The sequence below is a fragment of the Chlamydotis macqueenii genome, chromosome 12 (assembly GCF_036417535.1).
Source record: "Chlamydotis macqueenii isolate bChlMac1 chromosome 12, bChlMac1.mat, whole genome shotgun sequence".
Classification (NCBI taxonomy): Eukaryota; Metazoa; Chordata; class Aves; order Otidiformes; family Otididae; genus Chlamydotis; species Chlamydotis macqueenii.
In genome coordinates this window covers 20,920,307-20,937,405 of record NC_141567.1, presented here as the reverse complement: position 1 = coordinate 20,937,405, position 17,099 = coordinate 20,920,307, and positions in this window count along the sequence as shown.

Genomic DNA, 17,099 nt, shown 5'->3' with positions numbered 1-17,099 from the left:
TATCCCTGGCAGGGATGTGAATTCCCACCTTGCTTGCAGTGCACAAGCTGTAAGGCCGGCAGTTTGAACGATGGTAAACCAGCCTTTGCATACCTAGGCCTCTAAAGGAGAGACTTTCCCCAGTTGTACAGTTACGCTTTAACTCACCTTTTCAGTTTTTGTGTGGGATCATAGTTGTGAACTGTTTGGCTACAAGGGATGGCTGAATTTGGATTTTATTTGCAGTTCTTTAAGAAATAATTTTCATTCTGATTTGGCAAATGAATTGCATTTTCATTTTTACTGTCACTGGAGCACTTAGGAGGGAAGCTGTTTGCCACCTTAAAGCTAATACCTGTCAGACATTTGTATCTAGCCATCATTGCTCCATTTAAATGACAGGTCCTTCCTAACACGTAACGGGCTGCCCACTGTGACTGTTTAGTAACAGTTAATGTGATCCTCTGTTGAAGCAAAGGAGGACTGAAAAGTGTGCATGTGCTGTTAATCCAGCCTTTGTATACTCACGGAGATTTTACACCACCCTTAACATGATGTGTAAGGAATCATCGTCTCCAGTGAAAGAAAGGAGAATCAGGCTTTGGATTTTTTCTGAGGACAGCAGACAACAGTCTTGTTATGAACGCGATCCAGACACTGGGATGCTATCAGGAGTGAGTACAATAGAGACTAGAAGTAATAATTAAGTCAAAATACTGCTTTAGCAGCTGGACATGCCAAAAAAAAACCAAACCAACAACAAAAAAGCCCAATCAAACAAAACCCAAAACAAAACAAAAAAAAACCAAACAAAAACAAACCCTTATTTCTTTTTTACACTTTCCAGCCTCAGGTTTCTAACAGGTGCCCAAAACCTGCAGCTGACACTGGCTTTACTTCACTCAGAGATCACAACTTAAGACAACAAAGCCTACATTTCACTTCTCTGGCTTCTACTTAAACTTTTGAAAATCTGCTCTTAATGTGCCATTGTGGCTGGTGAAATTTTCAGCACTTTAACTACAGGCTTTTTGGAAATGCCGGGAATGAGCCATGCTTACTTTCTGTGATATCAGACAAACAGCACTTACTTTGTGTTGTTTAAAATGAAAACTAATCTCTTAGATCTGAGTTCCCCTTGGTCTTTTAAGGGAACTGAACTGCCTGTGCAGTTCAGGCAGCAGAGCAACATCCATGTTTTTCATGTCCTCCACTGACTTTGGTATCCCTTGCTCCATCTTTCTAGGTACTCAAGGGGGATTTTCTGACCTTACTCCACATGAGGAAGCCAAGCTTAACTGCTGTCCCTGTCACTAAGAGTTAAAGACAAGGACAGTGAAGGCAACAGACCTTAAAAAGCCAGACTGACTTAGCTGGAAAGATGTATTGATTAACGGCTACTTCTGGGTAGATAAGTGGGAGACTGCCAGACTAGTTTTTCTTCTTTTTATCTTGTACTGCTTGTACAAACGAAGCAATTCTGAAATCCCTTGTTATGGGTGCACATGGCGAGAGCTACGTATTCAAGTAGTTATGCCTGGATAGAGATTGCTTATGAGAGGAGTGATAGATGATTGCAAATAAATCATTGCCTAGTAATCCATGCAAGTGGTGAAGTGCTTGTGTGGCACTCACTAGTGTCGGACTCGGAAACGCAGTGAGCACTGGCACGCACAGCCCCACCACGCAGCGGTTCTCCAGCACTCTGCTAATCTGATCTGCCAGGTCCTGCACTTCGCGTCGCGGTGGAAACCGGCTACTCACTTCTCAGTGCTATGGGAAAGAGCAAGTAACGGTTAAAACTGTAGTTCACTCTAAGATACCATAGGAGGAAAAAACCTAACTGTAAATGACTTACGGACACTTCAAAATATCTTTTAACACAAATTAATGGCTAAGCACATCTATGTGTTGGGTTTTTTTAAGCATTGCTTCAAAAGGGTTTCAAATAACATTTTTGGCTGGATCTTACCCTGCTAGTGCATCTGTCCTTCCACAGGGAACTATGGTAGCAAATCATAGTGCAACTTGCAGCACAGACTTATGCTTTCTTAAGTGCCATTTAATATCTATAGAAATGTCAGCAACTGACTCTTGATAATCTACTTCATTACTAAATGTAAAAATTCCAAACAGAAAATAGACTAAACTGCCTGTTAAGAGACTCTAATATCCAGCATCTATGCAGCGCCCATCAACACTGCAGACCTGCAACTTACGCACTCCACTGTGTCTGAAGGGGATACAGGGAAACAGACCTCCATCGTAAAGACCAGCAAATCTAATGCAGTGTATTTGCAGTGGTGATTAATTTGGTTTTAAATCCCTCATTAGAGTATCTTTGGATACGCTTTTTACTCTGGAGATGATCAAAAGACTACTTTCTTTGTTGGAAACTTTCCCATCTGTGAACATGAGTTCATGAGAGGTCCTGAACTTGGGTTGAGGAGGACTGGAATGGCTGGGCTGTACTGAAATGAGATTACTCTGATGCTGTCCAAGAGGATTTGTTAAAATAGCTTATGCATTTTTGGTAAACTGTAGCTGTATACACAGCTTCTTCACCAGGCAGTGTACTTGTTCTGTAAACAAACTGCTACCTGCAATTTTTCACAGACTACATAGAATTAGAAATACTTCAAATTAAGGAGGGATAGCTTGTTAAATGCCATAATAAGCATAATAAGATTAGGTCCTAGCATATTAAAAATTCTGTTTTGTAGTGTGTTTTGCATATAGGGTTGAGTTTGCTCAGTGCAATCTCTCTTCTAATATCAGGAATATCTCAGAAGCCAGGCAGCAGGGAGTTGAGAGTCATTCCAATACAATTGCACTGTATATGGCCTTGGTCCACAGAGGACCTTGCCTTTTTTACCACATTCAGTCCCATTCCTTATGGAGGAATGGGGTATCACTAGTTTTGTGGGCTTTTTCCATGCCAGGGTTTAAATTTCCAGGCTTATTTTCAGACTCCCCAGCACCAACCTTCCCAGCTTCATTGCATGTCAGCTCCCAGTGACGTTATCTTGGGCCCCTGTAGAGGGACAGCTGCTCTCCTGTATTTGTGCATCTGGAGATGAAGGCTGCAGACACGCTCTGGATTTGCATTAGCTTCCTAATTCTTCTCACTCCTCACAACAGCGCTGATCTTTCTCCTCTGTTCCTTCCTATTCTTTCCTGAAATAATTATTATCATGATCAATCCATCTCCTTTTCTGGAATGGGGATACACCACTCAGGGAACCAGCTCCAGTGTTTGACTACTCTCACAGTAAAAATTAATAATTTTTAAAAATAAAAAAGAGAATGTCATATATTTTGTTGACTAATAATACATACAGTCTTCTATACCCCTATTTTGGTAAAGCAAAATTATCCTCATGCCTTCAAAGCTGTTCTCTTCAGTTACAGAACTTACTCTTGCACAGCATCTCTGATGCCTGTAGTGCTGCCTGTGCTGTGCTAATTACTGTCAGTCCTCAATACTTGTAATTCCCTGAGCCTTGGAAAAAGAATCGGAGCAGGTTAGGGAGTGGAAGCTGTCAGGCCAGGAGCCCAGTGATGTAAAATACATGCTACTGATCACAACATTTTATGTTGTGAATCAAAGGATCAAGTCCTATTATTTTTATGGATTATGAACTGTTATTTTTATTCAGATGGGATAGAACAAAATCAAAGGAAAAGATTGTATAGTATATAATACTAATGACACTTCTATCCATATATTTAATATTGCTATTAAAAGGAACTTAATTAAATAAAATGCTTTGTGATTTATTGAAATAGCCTGTAACAGCTCAATGCGCTTATAGCTTCCTCTTGAAATTCCGAAAACACATTGTGCTAATGCAGCTAATGGAAAGTCCATCATTGCACCACCTGTCTGTTTGCAATTTGCAAGGCCTATTAAGCCTATTTATCACTCAGCTGATAAGGAACAGAGAAGAAAGAATGAGGTTAGAATAATTTTCATAGAGGAAAATAGTATTGGATTACCTAAATCAAAGTTAGTAATGCACAGGCTCCTAGCGCTCTTCCCTTTTCAGTTGAAAAGGCAGTAATTGAATTAGAGGCTTAGATCTTCAGAAATACTTGTGGGTGAGGCAAGTGTATTGGCTAACGTTTTCTTGTTATTGAATCAACAAAAGACTGACAATTTCATTTGATGTGGGGGTGGAATATTTAATGGATTAAAGGTACGCTTCCCTTCAGCAGTAGAGAAGCTACACAAAATTTTCATTCTGACCAAGAGGTGATAACTGACATCTTAAAATGCCTCTCTTGGGTTGGTTGGTTTGTGTGAATGCTAGCATTTTTCCTCATACAGATTCTTCTATGTTATGAAAAGTAGCTCCAGAGGGAAAAAAAAAAAGAAAACATAAAATGATTAAGAGGAGGCAATTTAAATTCTAGAAATGCTTTTTAAATGTTACATAATTTGGAGATGAAAAGGACTTCAACTTTTTAGTTCAGGTTTCTATCCAGAGATGACTTTAATGAGCTTAGCTCGTTTTAGCCTTGCTGACGTTTTGTTCCCGTACTTGAGTGGTTTTACATGGAGCGCTACAAAACCCATACCAGTGACTGGGCTGCTGCCCCTGTGCTGTTATGTGAGCGAGTGCTGGCAAAGGTAGATTCAAACTGAAACGTTTGGGCGTATTGCAAAGGTTTTTGGTCACTGTATACAAATCACCAGTCTCTTCTATGCTTTAATGGTCTTTGTGGCAACTCAGCCACTGACGCAAACGACAGTGTGGTTTGCCTGCTCTGATACCCAGTTCCTGCCGTTCCCCAGCGAGTCATTTACTGGGGCCTTCGTATGGAGTTTCTACAGCCTTTCCTAACACCTGTAAAAAGCCAAAAGGAAAACTTAATTGGTAATGCTGGTAACCAACGGCACCGGTGCTCCCTGAGGCCGTGCGATAAAAGCCTAATTTCTTCGTGTAAACGTTTGAGTCCTAAGAGTGAGACAGTGGAGCTCTACCTATGGACTCAAACTGTTTGATTTGACTCATCTTTTGGGAAAAGTTCCTCTAGCTAGATAGCATGAAGGAGGATAGTTACCCATGTCAGGAAGACAGAATCATGCTTTTAAAATACTATTTGCTTCAACTCCACTACTGAGGAAGATGGTATTTTCTGATGTTCTTTTGTATGTTCAGAGAGGAAATGGTTTTGCAACAGGAGTATGAAATGAGAGAAAATGATGAGAACTAAAATATCTTGTCAAATAGTCACTCAGCTTTTGAAAATAAAAAGTTCGACTAGCATTAAAAGAAATACAGGCTTAGAAAATAATAAAAACTGCAAAAATACTTGAAGAAAACTGAGAAAAATAGTATTAAAAACTGGAAAGAGTTAGTGGAAAAATCCTTGCGTTAAATAACTTCATTTGATCTGGCATAGAGTTGTGCAACAATATGCAGGCAGCAGGGACAGATCTATTACTTTTCAATGGGAAGTGCCATTTAATTTTTTTCTGTCTTGTTTTTAGGAAGGTTCTATGCACTATTAACAGTATTAGATTAGATTTTCATTTTGAAAGGGAAAAAACCCCAACTGATTCAGCCTCTTTTGCTACACCTTCCCAAATGGCCATACATAAGAGTAAAGAAAGGAATGGGAGTGAAAATATTAGAGTGGGAGGGGAAATAGAACTGTTGAAATACAGGATTTTTCTTTTTGTAACTAAATATATCCAAATGTATAATTTCTGATGAGCCCTGAATGTTGTGGGGTTTTTGTCTCTGATATAATTTCCCCGTGATTGTGGGGCTTATCCAAGTCCTGAATTACATAGAGCAGGCATCTATTTTGGATAACTTTTGGCTCTACAGCAGTGCAAAGCCAATGTAGATTTTTAGTTTAACTTAGAGCTTATTCTCCTCCAGAATAGCACGTGTGGCTTGGAAGCAATTTCCACAAAGGTCTAGGCTATATGCTAATTCTATACTTATCTAGCAACAACCAACTGAAAATATAAATATAAAAAATAGGTTTGTTATATGTATATATATACACACACAGCAGAAAACAAAATAACTAGAAATATAAAGGAGATAAGAAACAATTACAGAATGCTATAAAATCTTATTTTAAATGATTTATTGCTCCAATAGCTTTATCTGAGAGAGGGAATGGGGGACTATAATCCTCCTTTAGTGGCATAGATCACATTGGAAAGATTATTTAATAATTGTTTGAGTGTGTTTATTTCAGTGCTGTCCTATGTGAACAATATCCTATTCTCAGCTGCTACCTCTACACCAAAAGGAAACATGTCCCTTATCTTTACTAGCAGTAGACCATTTACAGTAAATGCTCTTCTTAAAAACAAACAAAAAACTCCTAAAACACGGGCATGGCCTCAACTCGCAGGAAGCACCTAGGACGTAATCTTCCTAGGACGCGGGGTGTAGTGCCCCGATGCAGCAGGATGCCTGAGAATGTACTTCATGGGCTGATCTCCAAGTCCTATGCAAATCAAAGGGATTACTTTCAGGAAAGCATGTAATCCTCTCTAGTTGTTAATGCACAACATTACTAAAGGAAAAAGAAGGGTTGGTAAGTAGCAGGAGCTTTCAGAACTCTGCAAGAATGGCTAACGCTGCAAGAATTCATGCAGGGTAAGAAACACAAACTTCCCCCCCCTACCCCATTGTTTCTAAATTATTGAAGCCTACACAGTTACTTTTCAAAGCTCAGGAACATTTCACCCTCAAGATGGTTAAAGCCTGTGATATTACTGACAGAATCATTCTTGCTGAAGGGTAGGGGGTTTTGTCTTTAAAAGTTCAAGCATATATTCACTACAGGGCTCTTCAGGTGGGTTCTTGCACATCACAGAATCACAGAATAGTTTGCGTGGGAAGGGCCCTTCAAAGCCCACCCAGTCCAACCCCCCCAGGGACATCTCCAACCAGATCAGGTTGCTCAGAGCCCCGGCCAACCTGGCCTTGAATGTTTCCGGGGATGGGGCATCCACCACCTCTCTGGGCAACCTGGGCCAGTGCTCCACCACTCTCATTGTGAAAAATTTTTTCCTAATATCTAATCTGAATCTACCTCCCTCTACTTTAAAACCTTTACCCCTCGTCCTGTCACAACAGGCCCTGCTGAAGAGTCTCTCCCCATCGTTCCTGCAGCCCCCTTTAGGTACTGGAAGGCTGCTCTAAGGTCTCCCCGGAGCCTCCTCTTCTCCAGGCTGAACGGCCCCAACTCTCTCAGCCTGTCCTCACAGGAGAGGTGCTCCAGCCCTCTGATCATCTTTGTGGTCTCCTCTGGACCTTCTCCAGCTGGTCCATCTCCTTCTGATGTTGGGGGCTCCAGAACTGGACACAGTACTCCAGGTGGGGTCTCACCAGGGCAGAGTAGAGGGGGAGAATCCCCTCCCTCGACCTGCTGGCCACACTCCTCTTGATGCAGCCCAGGATGCGGTTGCCTTTCTGGGCTGCAAGTGCACAACATTGCTGGCTCATGTTGAGCTTCTTGTCCACCAGCACCCCCAAGTCCTTGGCAGAGATGCTCTCAACCCCTTCATCCTTCAGCCTGGATTTGTGCCTGGGACTGCCCTGCAGGACTTTGCCAGGCACAGAGGTGAGACTGACTGGCCTGTAGTTCCCTGGGTCTTCCTTTTTTTTGTCTTTTTAAAAATAGGGGTTATGTTTTCCTTTTTCCTGTCATTTGGAACCTCACTAGACTGCCACAACTTATCAAATGCAATGGATAGTGACCCACTTCATGTAACACTGGAAGAGGCTCCTGAATAGCTTCAACTCCAAAATGGAGCCAAATTTAAAAAAAACAGTGTCCTGGCTAGACCACAACGCAGAAGTATTTTCATATGTAACCATTCTGTGATATAGAATATCTAATAGAACTGGTTTTTTTTTTTAAACGTATTTAATTAAAGAGATACTGTAGTAAGTAATGTGAGGGCATCATGCATTTCAGTAGTCTGAAGACTAAAACCAGGTTCACATCTTCCATACAAGTAATGGGTCTATGTTCAGCACAACAACATGTATTTATTTTTTTTTTTCTGTCCTTCTGGGAACATCTAGTTGCTTTGATTCATGGAAATTAACGTCATAAGACAAAAAAAAAAAAAAAAAGCCTATTCAATTCAGATGGGGCTGTGACTGGCCTCTACAACTTCCCTCCAGCATCAAGGAAGAAATTTATAGTCATGCATGTGACTGGTTAATTTTTATAAATTACCCAATCATTGCTTTATTTTGCTTAAAATTGTTAATTAACCTCCGTATTGCCTATGTTGGTTAAATGGGTTGCTGTAATTGTAAGGACAGAACACATTAACAAATGCTTTTATGTGAGATATGTTCCTAGCATATGCCTGTCTAAGGCACTAATTTAGCTGAATTGGATAATCAGAACACTGACGTTATGAAAGCTAACAAAGTAGTCATTAACAGTGCACATTTATACCCAAATGGATTAGAAGAATGGTTTTCTTGTCCCATAATAACAATTATTAAGTGCTGGCTTTCCTAAAACACTAGTGACTTCATGATGTCTACTTCTCAAAGCAACTTATTTTTTTTTTTTAGATTTCAATATATTAAACACTGTATTAGTAAGAGAACTGATTAAATTTTTAGCAAATTTTTAAAACATCATTTTAAAAAAATTAAAAGAATAGAATAATAGAATTGTTAGAGTTGGAATACAGAACTGAGAGGATAAGTTGTACAGTGATGCATGTATGAAGAAAATTATATTCAAATTTATATAATAGAATCACAGAATGGTTAGAGTTGGCAGGGACCTTCAAAGCCCACCCAGCCCAACCCCCCTGCCAGGAGCAGGAACATCTCCAACCAGATCAGGTTGCTCAGAGCCCCAGCCAACCTGGCCTGGAACGTTTCCAGGGATTGGGGCATCCACCACCTCTCTGGGCAACCTGGGCCAGTGTTCCACCACCCTCAGTGTAAAAAATTTTTTCCTAATATCTAATCTGAATCTACTTCCCTCTATTTTAAAAACATTACCTCTTGTCCTATCACAACAGGCCCTGCTGAAGAGTCTCTCCCCATCTTTCTTGTAGGCCCCCTTGAGGTACTGGAAGACCGCTATAAGGTCTTCCTTATGACATATATTAGTAGAGAAGTAAGATTTGTTTCATCTTTTTCATTAAGCTAAAATGTAATTTGGGAAAAAAAATTGTTTGTGAAATTCCAGGATGCTGTTACAGGATGCTGTTTATGATAAGTGTTTTATTATCTGTGAAAATAAGACAGAATTTGGTCCTTGATCACAGATAAGTTTATCTCGGGTAACTCTGTAACTGGCAAATATGCCTGATCTTCACTACAACGTCATTCTGTTCCACTTTCTTTAGGGATTGCAATGAAATAGTTCTGTCTGTATAATGTATCGCTTAAGAAGCAGTATAAGGTGTTGTATTACCTTCTTTTATAGCAGCTATAAATTATTTCAGGTTCTATTCCAACTTTGAGTAAGCCTGCAGCATCCAAGAGGTCTGTTTAGGGAACCTGGTTAAAAGGTGGTACTTCTACAAGCCACAAATGCACAATTCTGGAGTTGTTCACTAAGCCATTCTATTACTATTATCTGCATAATGAATGGAAATTTGCATGCTGACTTCTTTCTGGCTTTCGCTACTTTTGCTCCTTCAGTGTAAAAGATGTTATGTCACTGTAAGAAATGTATCTGTAAAAAACGTAAGTCAGGCAAAAATAAGTTTGCACCAATGTGGAAATTCTCAGCCCAAGACTGCCCAGAAACAGTTACAGCACCAGAAACTGTATTTAGGCAGCAGTCTGATGGGGGATAAGGGGGATTAAACAGTTGTTAGATTTAAACAAAATCTTCTGAGTGATAAATAGGCTTCTAGTTGGGGGGGGAGGCCTTTAAACTTGGTTTCTCCTTAAGTGTTTACCCAACAGCTGTTCCCCTAAGGGACGCCCTTCTGAATGATTCAGTTCCACAATACAACATATTGCAGGGAACTGGAATATTCAGAAAGAAGTTGAAATAAGAATCCAATGAAGTCTCATATTCTCTGTAATGGAACAACTGCCTCCAAACTGCTCCTGGTATCTCAGGCCCCCGTGTCCTTTCAGTACATCAGTATAACAGCAAAGATGTGTTCGGAACTGTACCAGTTTAAATGAGAGGTAAATCTGGCCCCTTGTCTCTGGTGGTGCCAGGAGGAGAAATGCTTATTGCTGCAGGGTGAAATAGAGGGCACTGAACAATCTGGCCAACTGTAAAAAGGCCCCTTGGGAAGAAATGCTTTAACAAGAGGGAGATTAAAAAAAAAAAAAAAAGCATTAAGAATTGTGCTGAAACACTGGATGAAGAGTAATCCTAGCTGTACTCAAGCTGACCTTGTTAATTTTGCTACCCCTTGGAGAAAGAAGCACAAAGCCTTAATGAAATTTCTCACAAATTCCGTTGTTTGAAGGACAGTAAGAAAATCTGCTTAATTATTTTTGGCACTTATAAGTGTGTTTTTTTAAAAGCTTGTCATGGTAACTAATACTGTTAGAGTAATTGCTTTTTCCGTACACCTCTTTATTTAATGTTTTTGTATTATTGTTTTTATTATAAACCCTGCAGGGAATTTTTCTCTCTCCCAAAGCATTTTATATCCTTGGCTTACATTCTCCCTGTATAGTTTTTGCCAGATTTTCCTGTACTAGCGTCTGAGAGCAACCACAATTTAAGAAGGATATGTAAGTAATTTCTTGTATTTTTTTAAATTATCACCAAAAAAAAAAAATCCATTTTGAGACATCTAAAAGTGAAAAACAGAGGCTGGTGATTGAATAGAATACTTCAGCATATGAAATTACTTTCATCTTGGCACTGCCAGAACCAAAGAGAGACTTTAACTCCACCTGCCGTCTTCGCAGACCCCAGGCCGCTGTGGCTAGGGATGCTGCCAGCAGTGTTCCCCAGGCAGCGTGGCAGAGTACGCTGCTCACTGTGCACTGAGTCCACATCGATTCCCCCCGCCGCAGGCCAACGGTAAGCCGCTTTTGAAAAGATACAGGCGGTATTCCTTTAAAAAGAATACATGCTTCCCACCTGGCATCCTATGGTAAACAGGCAGACAACTAGAGAATTTCAGTCCTTCAGAAAGAAGAAATGCTCTGTTGGAAGTTACAGAAAAGGCTACTTTCCTTTTGAGGACACCATCTTCTAGAAATGTTACTGGTGCAATCGTTTTAATAGATAAGATTTACTACTTGTAAGAACAGTAAGAGAGCCTTCTACACGCATAAATCAGAGTTTTCAGCTAGAATGGCCAGCATCTGCCCCCTTGGTGTGGCCACAATAAAGAACATGTATTTTATATGGCCTGCTTGGAGTGATCTGTTCCTCCCAAAGGACAGATCTACGGAACTGTAAGTCCCATGATCTTTTTTGCACCTTCCAGCATAAGAGTATTAATTCTGATAAAAATTTTGCCATTTTCTTTCTGACCATACAAAAGCTGTTTTAAGGAGAGCCACACATCTGTGTTGAATGAATACCCTATTTTAAAAGCATTTTGAAGAGGAAAGAAAGTCTTGTATGCAGTTTGAAAACAAAACCACACCCAGCATTCAGAACACTGTCAAAAATAAAATACTTGATTTTTACCCCACTTTAAGTAGACAGCTAAGATTAGCTTTTCACAGAACAAATGTAGTTTCTTGACTTACTTATTCTATACTTAAATTTTTGTGCTGAATGGGAAATTGAAGTTTTGTGCATAAATAAACCACTTAGAGTTATGACAATACAATTAAAGATTATTAGAGTACATATTATAAAGGCTTTTTAAAATAATTGTACATGAATCAGAAATATATAAAAATTAATTCTGCAGAAGTTATAATCTCTCCTTGAAGACTATATATTTCAGAAAGTGTAGATTAAGACTTTCTCAACTTCTTTTTGGAGTTAATGTAAATATATATATATATTTCTGCCAAATTCTAATAAAAAAAAAAGTCCATCAAATGCCTAAGAATCCCACATATCTCAGGGAAGCATGGAATTTATTCAGATAGAACATTTTATATGGGTGATGCATTTCAGAAGAAATAGCTTCTGTTCAGACTTTTTTTTTTAAACAAACAATACTGTTTTCTACCTCAGAAAAAAAAAACAAAACATTTTTCTTTCCAGCCAATATACTGAAGGCAGAAAAAGAGCCCTTGCAATATCTGGACAGAGAGGAACAGTAATGAAAGTTTGACTTAAACCTTTGTCACAAGTGGAAAAAAATTAACAAGAAATAGCAAATTGGAGTAGGAAACATAAGAATAATTTAAAAAACTGACATAATTAAAATTCAAGAGAGAATGAAAGGGTCTGATTAATAACTGTGAAATTTGGTTCTTCTTGAAGCTTTTCAGTCCTTACGTAGATTTCTACTTCTCTGGCTGTTTGTCATCTTCAGCATCAGGTTGAGCTAACATTCTGCAAAGGGAAATGTTAGGTTTCTGGCTGACACCCTTCAGAGCTGGGGGGGTTTAACCTTTCTCAGTTTAGGGCAATGAAAGCCTTCTGAGGAAGTGTGGATGTTAGACATTTTTATGATGGGTATTTACGCATTGAAGTTGTCTGATGACATAATTATGTCATCATTAGTTACTTTTTTCTGTTATGAGTCAGATCAATGTGATATTCAAACAGAAGTTATTTCCTTAACTATGTTTAAAGGTCTGTATCCCTAGTGTAACAAAAAAATAATTATTTAATTCTTCTCAAAGTGCAGATAGTGTAACCCTAGAGTTCTAGAAAGAACAGCTGAAGAATTGAACACTGTTACAAAAACTTTTGTTCTTCTTACTGTTGTGGTTTAGCCTGAGCTGGCAGCTAAGCACCACGCTCCCACGTGTTCTCACTCCTCTCTCCAGCTGCAATTGCTGTTGGGCAGGTTTGATTTGTTTTTTCTCTCCCCTCCTTTAAATACGTTATCCCAGAGACACTAGCACAGTTGCTAATGGACTTGGCCTTGGCCAGCGGCAGGTCCATCTTGGAGCCGGCTGGCATTGGCTCTGCTGGATACGAGGGAAGCTTCAGGCAACATTTCACGGAAGCCAAACCTATAGTCCCCTCCACCACTAAAACCCAACATGCTATCCTGCCATTGAAATTGTGTGACTGAAAGTGGGAGAAGTATGGATTTGGGCTCTCATCAGGCAGGGAGATTAATCTGTCCTTGGATGAAGAACAGACAGTACTACAAAGAAAGCTCAAGAGAAATGTTTTCTTATTTCCGAGGTAATTCTCTCAGGCACTCTCAAAAGTGGTTTCAGTCAAGTTACCTGTATTTTATAATTCCTATGAAAACTATGCAGATTCAGAGACATTATCAATTCATGCCATCTAAAATAAGGAAGGCTTTTTTTTCAGGTACTCAGTAATACATGAGATACTATGTTGAACATCGGCGGTCTGACAAATCTTGTCTAATATTTGGCCTTTCACAACTGCTTCTACTTGGCTTTTTTTTTTTTTTTTTATCTCTAAGTATTTCTGCATGGTATGTTTGTTATATAGGCAGCACTATGTTGCAAATTAGGTTTTCTCAAAGTTCTTAAAAGTGTGCTCTGAATGTGCAATAGATTATTCTTCCAGAGTAAAAGGTACTGGAGAATAAAAAAATCAAAATGCTGCATCAAACTAGAAGTATTTAGTAGTCTTGTAAGTAGCGTAAAAACTTACTAAAGGTTCTTAGATGAATCTGGGCTAATAAGCACTTAAAACCAGAAATGTCAGCCTCTGCATCTGAAGTATTTTGTATTATCCTTTGAACTTATTGTTAGCCACCTCTGTCTTCCCCAGGAAGGTTACAACACACAATTTAAAAAAACCAACCAAACAAAAAACCCACAAACAACCAACCAACCAAAAAAGCCCCAAACCTAAACCCCAACCTGTAGCTAACTTCCAGCTGTCCTCATTTTACTGAGTTATCTGACAACCTTACCACTGGCACATGTAGATCACATGTCCCAGGTTACATGTAACAAATGCATCTAAACAGCATACACGACAGATAAGGCGTCTGCATAAAAACCACCTGCTCTGCCGTTCAGTGCTTCTCCTCATATTAATGCCCTAAGCTATCCACGACATTTCCAGATCCTATAGTCTTCCTTACCTGGACCGATCTAGGATTTAAGCTTACAGTTGCTTTTTTTTATTTTATTTTTTTCTCTTCCCTGCCCTGCCTCACTCTTTGCTTTTAAACTGACGTACACAAATCCTGAAGACAAAATTTTCCTCTTAAAATTATGAGAAGATAGTGGGTTTTTAAAAGTTCTTTCTCATTTGCGGGTTCAGCCAGACCAATTCACTTAGTTTTAAACAATGAGAGACCACCTAATAGTTACATGGGGTAAAAGAAATTGGTGTAAAATGGTCATTTTATATTAATGCATCCTTTGGGGCAGAAGGTGTTTATTTGTAGAATACCAGGCAATACCAGATTTCCAATTTATGTAATCGTGCTTCTGTTTCATCATGACTTAAGGCTGTTGAGTTTAATGAACATGAAAACAGTATGTTTACTGCTACAGCAGAGCTTTTGATGTTGTAGGGGATCAGAAGCAAAAATACTGAATAGCATAGAACTAAATATGGTAGACATGACTAAGTGTAAGTTCATAAAAAATGCAAATGGAAGTCAAGTACCGTTTATCTCAGTCTCAGTTTCTGCACTACTAGCTCTAACACATAACTTCTTGTAGCAAGAAAGTTCCTCATGTTGCTTATGACTTGCAAAGACTTGCTAGCACGGCATAGTAAAGATTGGTTTGAGGGAAGCTTTTCCTGTGTTTGATTCTAAATACATCCTGTATTTCATCAGCAGTTAGAACAAATTTTGTGCTATAGTAGTGTATGATGCTCAAATAAACAAATGGCTGCAAGACATTTTCTTTCTTGAAGTCTTCTGCTTTCAAAATGGACTCGACAGGAAAAAAAGAGCCAAAAAGTTATAATAGCCTAATAAAACTTTCAGTATGCTCTGCAAGTACAGATTTCCAGATAATGATGTCATTTTCCTTACTTTGTGTGTTGTCACTCTGAAAACCCAATACAGAACATTTTTTTAGAGTTATTTAGGGAACGCTAGAGGTATTTAGAAAGATTAGAGAAGTGCAGAGGATCAGGGGGGCTAGGTAAGCAAAAAGGAAAAGAATGTGAATATGTAAGTGTCAGTGGAAGTATATATGTGCTGGTGGAAAACACTAGCCTGGAGAAGAGGGTGTGAATTAAAATTAAAAAAACACATTATACCAGTATCTGCAGGTTTTTGCTTGCAATCTAGTCCTGCTGTCTCTCTGTCTGGAGAAAGGGGACAAAGTGGTAGGGACTTGAGTATCATCAGAAGGTTGCTTCTACTCTAGGTTGTTCAGTTTCCAAAGGAGGAGGACGAGTTTCAAACAGACCCATTTCAAAACTGCAAGTACGTTGCTGTATTAGATGTGGGTAGGGGGATAAGACTGTGAAGGAAGTTTGCCTGCCTTAGAAATGAAAGTTGAAGCCCTGTGTTACAAAGGAAGACTTCTCACGGCAAAGAGATTTGAGATATTATTTGAGAAAGTCTCTATATTACAGTCTAACCCTTAGAGTATTGCCAAGGTCAGTGAGTGATGTGTTGTGTAATTGCCAGCTCTGGAAGTTTACGGTTGCCTGAGGGCTGTTCCAACTTAAACATCCAAGTTTTCCACAAATGTGACAAAACTATGCAAGTTGTTTCTTCTTCATACAATCTTTTTTTGTATGTTTTGTATGTTTAATCCTTTCATACCTGGCAAAACTGCGATAGCATATGTGTCTAATCATGTATGGTCCATCATTACATAAAATACTGCACTGTGACTTCTGATTAATTTGAATGTATTTCAGATACATACAGACAATTTTCCCTTCTGATTTTCATCTGCATTTCATAAAGAAAAATATTGAGAAAATGATCCAATATGTTGGAGACTGATTTAATAAATGTCAGTAGCAACCTCATATGAAATAGACGTCCCATATGAATTACTATTTCATCCAAGAACCAAAGTTATTTTAATAACCCTTAACTTCAGCTCACCTGAGTTTCTGTGCTGAGCAGTCTTTCTGATTACTTTGGTTATCTAAACTAGAAAAAGCTGTGTTCACCTGCTGTGGGCTTTAACTAAATTGCTATGAGTAGCTCAGCTGGCCTTTAACTTATTTAGTTACCTACCCTATGGCTCTTAATAAAATGGGAATGTCTCAGCCACCAAAGACCAATTTCTGGTTCTCCGAGAAAGATCCTTTTGCCTGGTGTTTAAAACTTTACTCATCTACAGATGACAAGTAGAACAACTGTGTGCTTTTAATAAGCTACTTTCTGGAAGTAGCTAAATAAAAGCGTTTTTCTTGTCTTTACATTTTTGTACGTACTGTTCAGTTAATTAGGAAATCAAGCATCAGAGTTATTGTTGCTTTATTTTTAGCCAGGTCCCATTACCAAATAGTTGTGATAGAACCAATAAAACTAGGACTCTTATCAACAGAAAAGCCTGTGTAAAAGGAAATAATCTACAAAGACAAGACTTTGAAAGTTTTTTTCTAATATTTTGATGATTTTTACTTGGTCACAATTGGAAATCTGTTATTTTTTCCCTTTATCTTTTCAGTAATGTGTACAAGTCTAAGAAGAATAGGTCTCCTCAAGCAGATTAATTTCTGATTCCATGTCCTTTACCAGAAAATCCACAATCTCGGCAAGATACTTAGAAGAGGGACTATTGTTTGTTTGTTTCATTCTAAACACTTTAAATCACTTACCTGTAAATCAAACAAATTAATCTACTGAAAGTTAAACTTCTTGAATCATAATAAGTTTTGAGATGTTTTTCTCAGCAGACTGAGTCTTTGACTTCTATTATATAAAAAAATGTAACTGTCGTCAGTTTTCTTTCAGTAAACAAAAACCTACCTAAAATGATTCTTCAGCTAAGCCACTAAAATCCAGATGTAATTTTTAATTAAATGTTGATATTGTGCACTATTAAAAGTGATGTTATGTTTTATTTGAAACTTTTAGCTACTTAATTTCCACAGTAGAAAATAATCCAATAGACTCTGGC